This window comes from Cebus imitator, unplaced genomic scaffold, assembly GCF_001604975.1.
Source record: "Cebus imitator isolate Cc_AM_T3 unplaced genomic scaffold, Cebus_imitator-1.0 Scaffold3, whole genome shotgun sequence".
NCBI lineage: Eukaryota > Metazoa > Chordata > Mammalia > Primates > Cebidae > Cebus > Cebus imitator.
This window is the reverse complement of record NW_016107318.1, coordinates 11547128-11557157: the sequence shown is the minus strand read 5'-3', so window position 1 is coordinate 11557157 and position 10030 is coordinate 11547128.

The window sequence follows — 10030 nt, the reverse complement described above, 5'->3', positions numbered from 1 at the left end:
AAAAAAAAAAAAAAAAAAAACTGAGATAATTTCTGTTTTCTGGAATGATGTAGAACTCTAGAATAAATAAGCATTCAACAAAAGTAGCTGTTTAGCTATTATTATTAATGTAAGGGCATAACTTTCAGGTAAGAGAAAAGACATTAAGTGGGTGAAGAAAGTTTACGGAGGTAGAAAGGAAAATTAACAGAGTTCAAATCTGTTTTCTATAAATATTTCAAGAAGAGAATACAGAAGCGAGTCCTAGAGAAGCAGTTTGAAAGGGAGTGAGGGACCAGGCATGCTGTCTAAGGCCTGTAATCCCAGCACTTTGGTGAGCCGAGGCAGGAAGATCGCTTGAATCCAAGAGTTTAAGATCGGCCTGGGCAACATAGTGAGACCCTGTCTCTAATTTTTTCTTTTTTTAAAGAGAGAGAATAGGGAAAACATATAATAGCTATAGTGGTCGTTCAGAGAAGAAACTGACCAACTGTGAACACCTAGAGAAATTTTTAATTGGTTTTAAAAGATCAGAGGAAATAGTCAAAGTACTCCTCCTTTCTTTTCTTTCTCATAAAAAATAACTAGTGGAGAGGTCTGGAATTACTATTTATCATTTTCTCAACCTATGTTTTTCTAAACCAGAATTTTATATATATATATATATGTATATGTATATGTGTGTATATATATTTATACATATATATATGTATATATATATACACACAATTTTTTATATATATGTATTTAATATAAATAAATATATATATATATATATATATATATATATATATATTTGAGACAGAGTCTTGGTCTGTTGCGTAGGCTACAGTGCAGTGACAGAATCTCGGCTCACTGCAACCTCTGCCTCCCAGGTTCAAGTGATTCTCGTGCCTCAGCTTCCAGAGTAACTGGGATTACAGGTGGCATATTTAAAAACCTGTCCAGAGAAGCTTTTTTAAAATTGCTGTTGGCCAGGCTTGGGGTCTTATGTCTGTAATCCCAACACCTGAGAAGGCCCAGGTGGGAGGGTCGCTTGAGGCCAGGAGTTTGAGAACAGCCTGGGCAACATAGAGAGACCCTCCTTCTATAAAAGAATAACAATTAACTAGATGTGGTGGCCCATAACTGTAGTCCTAGCTACTCAGGAGTCTGAGATGGGAGGCTAGCTTTAACCCCAGAGTTTGAAGCTGCAGTGACCTATGACCTTGCCACTACACCCTAACCTGTCACCACAGAGTGATACCCTGTCTCAATAAAAATAATAAATAAATAAATTGTTGTTTCAAGGAAACTGCTACAATAGAAATGGGAGATAGGTGATAGGAGAGGAGGAAGTTAATAGATGTATGAAGAAAAGAGTCTTCTCTTGAATTATTTCATACATAGGGGACAAAGGAAAACTTCCTCTTCACCCTCTGAGAGTTCACTGAAAATCACTGACAAGAGGCAGATTAATGGGAGAAAAGGAATACACATTTATTCATTCATAGTTTTATGTGACATGGGCCTTCAGAATGAAGATCCAAAGATGCAGGGGAAACAGTCCAATTGTATGCTTAGGTGCAATAAAGTACGGACAGCTGTTTAAAAATACGATTGGAGAAAAAGATTGTGATCTAATTTTTTTTTAAACAGAGTCTTGCTCTGTCCAGGCTGGAGTGTCGTGTGCAGTGGTGAGATCTCGGCTTACTGCAAACTCCGCTTCCCAGGTTCAAGCAATTCTCGTGCCTCGGTCTCCTGAATAGCTGGGATTACAGGCATGCACCACCATGCTTGGCCAATTTTTCTAATTTTAGTAGAGATGGGGTTTCACCATGTTGGCCAGGATAGTCTCAAACTTCTTGACCAGGATAGTCTCAAACTTCTGACCTCAAGTGATCCACCTGGCTTTGCCTCCCAGAGTGCTGGAATTATAGGCCTTAGCCACTGTGCCTGGCCCATGACCTAGTGTTAAGTTGTAAAACACAGCAAAGTCTGTCTATCGAGATTCTTCTTGACCTCTCTGAGCATGCATTTCTTCCTTCTGAGTATGGGGCAGAATGCCCTCTGGAATGGGGGTCTTATGATCCACAGTTAAAAATATATATATATTATTAGATGGTTTTGTTATGGCCAGTTTTTACACAGAAAGACAGGAAGTTACAGTAATATTTTCAGGTTTTATGGCTGGCTTTGGGAAAAGAAGGATCTGGTTTCTGTGACCAGCATTAAGGACGAGGCTTTCTAGTTTCTGTGGCTAGCCTCAGGGGAGAATGAAAGGCCAGAGATAGAAGGGCAGACGGTCAGGGAGAGGTATTTCTGAGGACTTCGCTTTCGGGTATCACTTTCTGAGACCCTATACACACTTGGTTTCTTATTCTAAGGCTTCTGTGACCTTTTATCATATTAATCATAGGCATTATGAATTTAAAGATGGCTGATTAAATATATATCTTTACATAGAAAAATTGTGTCAAAATGCATGATATGGTGGGGGAAAAACAGTATTTATTGTGCCATGTAGGCTGTGTTAGACATATCCATGATGAACATTGATGCAAAAATCTTCAATAAAATACTGGCAAACCAACTGCAACAGTACATCACAAAGCTTATCCATCACCATCAAGTAGGCTTCATCCCAGGGATGCAAGGCTGATTCAACATACCCAAGTCTATAAACATAATCCATCACATAAACAGAACCAAAGACAAAAACCACATGATTATCTCAATTGATGCAGAGAAGGCCTTCAACAAAATTCAACAACCTTTTATGCTAAAAACCCTGAATAAACTAGGTATTGACGGAACGTATCTCAAAATAATAAAAGCTATTTACGACAAACCAACTGCCAATATCATACTGAATGGGCAAAAACTGGAAGCATTCCCTTTGAATTCTGGCACTAGACAAGGATGCCCTCTCTCACCACTCCTATTCAATATAGTATTGGAAGTTCTNAAAAAAAAAAAAAAAGAAAAAAAAAGAAATAAAGAGTATTCAAATAGGAAAGGAGGAAGTAAAAAAAAATATATATATACCTTTACATAGAAAAATTCTGTCAAAAGACATTATATGGTGGGGGAAAAAACAGTATTTATTGTGCAATGTAGGCTGTGTTAGACACATTGATTTCTTTTCCCAGAGTCTCCTGTTTTCACAGCAAATGTTCTCTCACCCCCATGGTTACTATGGAAGCAGCCATTATTAAAGCTGCCTCATATTACACATTTTATGAAGCTGATTGTTAGCATCTCTTTCAACTCCACATTCAATGATACCGCACTGGTAGCTTGAAACTAACCATAGTGAAAATATTTACATTTTATATTGGCAAGGGGCAAGAGGCAAATTGACACCTCCTCCCTCTCCACCCCAACAGCCAACTCTTACACATTGTCAGCACATCACTGCACTTTGTGTTCGATAACTGTCCCTTTGGCAGCTTAGTCCCTTTAGCTGGAGTCAGGTGCCACAGAAGTGGGCAGACCAGACCTTTTCCTGCAATTTGTGAAACTGGAACTGAGAATAAAAGCCAGATACTCTCCAGTGGTAGACACAGTAATAAGTAAATCTTACAAGATGTTGCAGAGAAAAGGGGAAATGCATATGCCGATTAGGTCAGAGAGTTAACGACAACAGGCCTACAAAGAGAGAAATAAAAATGAAATAGAAGTACAAAGATAGGCCAGAAGTGGTGGCTCACACCTGTAATCTCAGCACTTTGGGAGGCTGAGGTGGGTGGATCACCTGAGGTCAGGAGTTCAAGACCAGCCTGGTCATCATAGTGAAACCCTGTCTCTACTAAAAATACAAAGATTAGCTGGGTGTGGTGGTGGGCGCCTGTAATCCTAGCTACTTGAGAGGCTGAGGCAGGAGAGTCACTTGAACCACAGAGGTGGAGGTTGCAGTGAGCCGAGATGGTGCTACTGCACTCCAGCATGAATGACAGAGTGAGACTCCCTATTAAAAACAAAAATAAAAAAGTAAGCAGAGATGAGACATTGTGAGATAATTTAGGAATGTTTAAGTTCCTCCTCTATTCCTGAAAAGCATCTGCATTTCTATTTGCAGGTTCCACAAGACACTTCATTTTCATCATAACAAATTCTTCTTTGTGCTAATTTAATTCAAATAAGATTTCTGAACTTTACAAGCCAAAAGAGTCTTAATTAATACGTGGGTCCTCATCTGTTGTTTTGACCTGAAAAGCTCTCAAAATCCCTCATGTGATGGTGCTGAAAACGGTTCCTCTTTGCTGCGGCAGGACTGTTGGCTATCAACTGAGAAGTTGATTGCAGTGCTGTTTCTGTGAATCAGATACAACGAATCCTACCTCTTTGCAATTTGGTCTCTTATTCCTTTTACAAAATAACAAATTCATATTCTCTAACTTTAAAAGTTTCTGTAATTTTTAATTTTAAAATTATCTTCCTATGCTTGAAGTTTTAATCTCCTGTATCATAAATATACCATCTGGATTATGAAAAAGAGCGATAATATTTATAACCTTTTTGCTAACCTCAAAACTGCTGTTTACATAAAACTATACTTACCCCAAATCGATACTGCAGGTTACAGTTATGCAGGTTGTGTCCTGTACAAAGAGAAGACTTTGTGTCTCGTACAGGACACAACCTGCACAACTGTGCCCTGCAGTCTTAGTACAGTTGTTCAGGCTGTGAGTGAGTGGTGGCCCATGGTGGAGTTAGGGGCTCAAGATCTGCAACTTTGGCATGAGCCTACCAACCTACCTGACACTACCCCAAGAATGAACTTGCTCTCTTATAAATTCTTGTAAATTAGTTACCATCCTTTATAGCATATTCATTTCCTCTTTATGATATAGCAAAATATCTTGGGGATGGGAAACTGCATTTTATTATTCCTCCTGGTGCCTACAACTGAGACATTTGATTTGGCCAATGAATACCTGCTAAATGAAATAATGTGTTTATAAGTGAGCAAAGTACACCAAAGTAGCACAAACCTTTAGGTGTGTTATATTTTGTTTACTATGCAAACTTCACTTTCACTACAACTAAAGATCTCTATATTACAGCAATATCTATCAGCCAAAACTCTGAGCTAAATAGGCCATGAAAAATTGTATAAGAAAATATCCAACTTATGAAAGAATAATGCAGGTACAAGTTAACCCCAAACTGAGACCAAAATATAACTATTTATTGAAACATAAAGTATTTTACCTCTTTGAATATAGACATGAGCCAGCTAGGGGAAATAAGCATTCTAATCAAACAGCAATGCAGGATTCGAGCAAATCAAAAGGAAGACCAAACATTTGCAAATAGAGGAAATTAATTCCATTAAGTATGCCACAAAAATTCGGGCATTGAAAAAATTCAAAAATTTTAGCTCTGTGAACTTGAAAGATATTTAGAATCATAGACATATTTACTCAGTTCTCTATGTGGACTCTACTTGCAGGGCATTCTCCCTGAGTTCTTATGCTAAGATTCTGATCAGTAAGTATCAAGAAGCAGGAACAACTCCAATCTGTGGTTACATTCAGAGCAGGATGTGTTGATTTAACTCCAAAAATTGGACTACTGGGATTCATATAATCAATAACCTACAAAGATCATATTTCAGTATCTCTGCCAACTTAATGTCTTTGGGCACCAGCGTCTATGTACAATATGAGCATACTGGAACATCAGTCACTCTAGATAGACCTGAATGAATGCTTGATCTTGATTTTAGATTTGTAGGAGATAATACCAGGATATGAATAGAGAGTCACTGGGATAAAAATCATTTGCATAGAAGCTTCTTCTCCCACTCTCCCTTGGCCAAAATTTTCTCGTTGACTAACTGCAATCTATTGATGATTAGACTCTTACTTGAGTGCCAGCAAACTTTATTTCTGATGGGAAAATTGTCTAGAAAATGGGATTAAAATTTTCAGATAATTTTATTTTAATTCCACAGTTTAGGCCCAAGAATTAGCTTGAACCTAGGTGCACAGAGCTAAATTACCTAGTTTGTATCACTGAAGTAATTCATTGAGAATCAAAGTCTCTGAAGGTGAACAATAACAATTTCATTATATGTAGAGATAAATAAGCACATCAAACAAACTATTTTCTAAGCAAAAATGTCAAATTTCTAAGCAGGCACCACAACTGGGCCCTGGACTCAATTTCTTGGTACATACCAGGCTGACGAGTAATCAATGGCCCATGGAGTCCTGTCCTCCCTGTGAAAGAAATTGGTGAAATTTCTCTATTATTCCTCCTGACTACAATCTTCTCTCATTGCCCACTCCTCTTTAGAGATCCTCTACTTCCCAATTACCTGGATTTTGATTCTTGATACTGTGCAGAGCATGGAGTAAATCAACAAATAAATGAATTTGCTGATGACTATATTTATTAAAGTCTATTAATATTCATTAATTATTAATAACAAATTATTAATTGTTAATTATCAATATAGATAAATACTAATAACAATCAATGATAAATAATAAATAATTATTAATTATCAAACAATTATTTATTAGTACATATTTATATCATATTTATATTATTTATTATGTATTTATATTTATTAATGACTGACTATATTAAAGTTTCTGATCTTGTGTCCCCTTTACTATTACGGAAGGAGCTCCCAGACATCTGAAGGTGAGCAAGAGGGGTACCCCAGGACCTAGAAGCAAGCACCTCAGTATGCATAACACTCCCATACCTAGCCATAAATTATTTTTCTTTATGAACAGGTCACCAAATGAATGAATTTAGATATTGTATTGACCTTCACAATTTTGGTCTAAGAGCCTGTTCAAACACAGTTGCACTAAGCCAAATTACACAATCTAAATCGTTAAAGTAGTTGCATAAGTGTCAAAATTTCTGGAGGGATTCCACACTGACTTCATTTTATTTAAAACACATTTCAAAGCAAACAGGCATTGGTAACAAATATCTCTATTATAATTGAATATGCAACACCTCCAAGGTATGCTTGTATGTAGTGTTCCACTAACACTTCGGGCCACAGAGCTGTTTGCTTTTTACAAACTTTTCTAGGGACACAGTTTGGGGTGGTTTAATATGTCTTATATGGCCAGCTTTCTTTTTCCTTGATACCACAATCTTCAGTATAAGTTCATTTTCTCCCAGATTTCTCTATGTCTTCATTGTCAATCCATTCTTTTAGTTGGTAAGCCTAAATTCAGAGCAACCCCCTTAGTTCCTCTGCCATTGTTCTCAACTGGAGTTGTTGTTTTGTGATTGGAAATATGTGGGGTTGTGCAACTGGCCACCAGGGAAGTTAAATGCCCTACAATTAGACACGCAGTCCTGCAACATGGGGAATTGCTCCCCCTAAAATGTTTTCTCTCTGATATAAAGTTATAAGCAAGAAAAGTCAAGAGATTTTCAATTGCTGCATTACTAGTTGAAGAAGACATCTGCATGTCTGGATAGTGCAAACTACCTACCTTTTATTTATTTATTTATTTTTTTGAGATGGAGTCTCGCTCTGTCGCTAGGCTGGAGTGCAGTGGCGCAATCTCGGCTCACTGCAACCTCCACCTCCCGGGTTCAAGTGATTCTCCTGCCTCAGCCTCCCGAGTAGCAGGGACTACAGGTGCACACCACCACGTCCAGCTACTTTTTGTATTTTTAGTAGAGATGGGGTTTCACCATGTTGGCCAGGATGGTCTTGATCTCCTGACCTTCTGATTCACCCACCACAGCCTTCTAAAGTGTTGGGATTACAGGTGTGAGCCAATGCGCCCAGCATCTTTTTTGTTTCATTGTTGTTAAATCTCTGTGTCAGTTTATGAACATTGCAAAGATATTGCTTACTTTCTGTATTGGACCACATGACCTCTGCATAGTATTCCTCTTCAAAGTTACTGCAAGTATCAGTAGTTTCGATAGAAAAATATCAAAAAGTAGCTCTCTGACCTAAGTGCTTCCTACTTATTCTACTTGCCTTATACCCTTTTCCTGGCCTGCCATAAGCTTTTAATAACCTATTTGAAAGCTGCCAAGTATTATTTTATGCATTTTACAAAAGAAACTGAGACTTACAGAGATTAAGTCAATTGCTCTCTCAAGGTCACAGAGACAGCAGGTTCTAGAGGTAGGCTTCAAAACCAAGCATTCTGACTCCAAACTTCAGCTGCTTAACTGTTATGTCTGCATTGTTATTTAGATTATGTTTTTAATCATATCTGACTTGTTTTACATCATTGTGAAATGCATCCAAATGATTTTGGGGTTACTTCTTCATCTTAAACATCTGAAACTGTACTCAATTATCAGCCTATATACTCGCTATATACTGTTAGTGTGATATTGTGCTGACCTAGAGCCAGAACCTGAGCAACGCCATTTTATAAGATAAAGCTGTGTTTGGCTTCTGTAAATAAAGCTGCTAGCTTGCTCTGAAAAATGCCCACTATGTAAAGCTGCTTCAACTTTGCTTATCAGTAACTGCTCTCTGTGGCCCTAATGTGACAGGCAAGCAGTCCTAACCCATGCCATCTTGGCTCCTGCGACTTGTAATAAGTAACTAAGGTCTGTGATTTCCACCTTACCCAGATAATGTGTAAACAAATGTTTATCTTGACTTCTGTAAACCACTTAAGTAACAAACGAATGACAAAAGTCCCCTGGCCCTTGGAATATCCGGAGCCCTAGTCTCCGCCCAGGAGGTAATTTACAGAATCCACTAGCCCTCGGAATGTCTGAAGTCTTTTCACCCCATCCCCGCTCCTCACCCCCACTCCCAAGGTGGTTTTTGGGTATAAAATGTCTTGGCACCCTCCTTTCGATGCCACAGGTTGGAAAGACGTGAGTCCTCTGTGGTCGACAGCATAATAAATGACCCTGTAATCTGGCATACTTTTGTCTTGGTGCTAACTTTCTACGCTAGGTCCAGTATAACATTAGCATGACTATGTCACTTATCTTCTTCGTATCTATCACTAAAAGAAAGCAGTTGCGCCAGAAATTTGCTCTCCAATGTCTCTTGATGTTAACGTTAACAGTTCTATCAACAATATCTAGACCTTTTTATTCTCAAGAGATATAATTTTCAATTATGCCATATCAAAACAGAATTGATATGATTGCATAATATCTTTTTGTTACTATTTTTAAAAATTCTTTACACCAGTGAGTGAAGGTAGGTGTCATAAGTGCTATCTGGCTTGGCGCAGTGGCTCGTGCCTGTAATCCTAGCACTTTGGGAGGCCAAGGCAGGCAGATCGGTTGAGCTCAGGAGTTCGAGACCAGCCTGGGCAACATGGTGAAGCCTTGTCTCTACAAAAAAAAAAAATCACAAAAATTAGCCTGGCATGGTGGCACGTGCCTGTAGTCCCAGCTACTTGGAGGGCTGAGTTGGGAGGATCACTTGAACCCAGGAGGCAGTGGTTTCAGTGAAAGCCCAGTTGGCGCCACTGCATTCCAGCCTGGGTGAGACTGAGACCTTGTCTAAAAAAAAAAAAAAAACAAAACAGGTGCTATCTGACAGGCTTTGGCTTGCTGAAATAATCTACAAGTCCACCAAGTTTATCTTTTTCTTCCCCCTGCTACCCAAATTCCCTTCATAATTCTCATTATTTCATTGACAAAAGCCCAAGGAAGAGCAAATTGTTTCCCTTTGAGGTAAAATAAAACAGATCTAATAATTGCCTATGTTTATGCTTGATAATAATAATAATATATTATATGAACATCCCTCCCAAGTCCCGATTGTACTGTTACGGTATTCAGTCACGGTGTCTTTATTCATAGCCTGCCCTTAATGAGAATAGTAGAGGTGTTTGTGCATATACACAAGAAGTACAGTGCTATTTTCATAGTGTTTAAGAAGTACTTATGCCGGGCGCGGTGGCTCAAGCCTGTAATTCCAGCACTTTGGGAGGCCGAGGCGGGTGGATCACGAGGTCAAGAGATCGAGACCATCCTGGTAACATGGTGAAACCCCGTCTCTACTAAAAATACAAAAAATTAGCTGGGCATGGTGGCGCGTGCCTGTAATCCCAGCTACTCAGGAGGTTGAGGCAGGAGAATTGCCTGA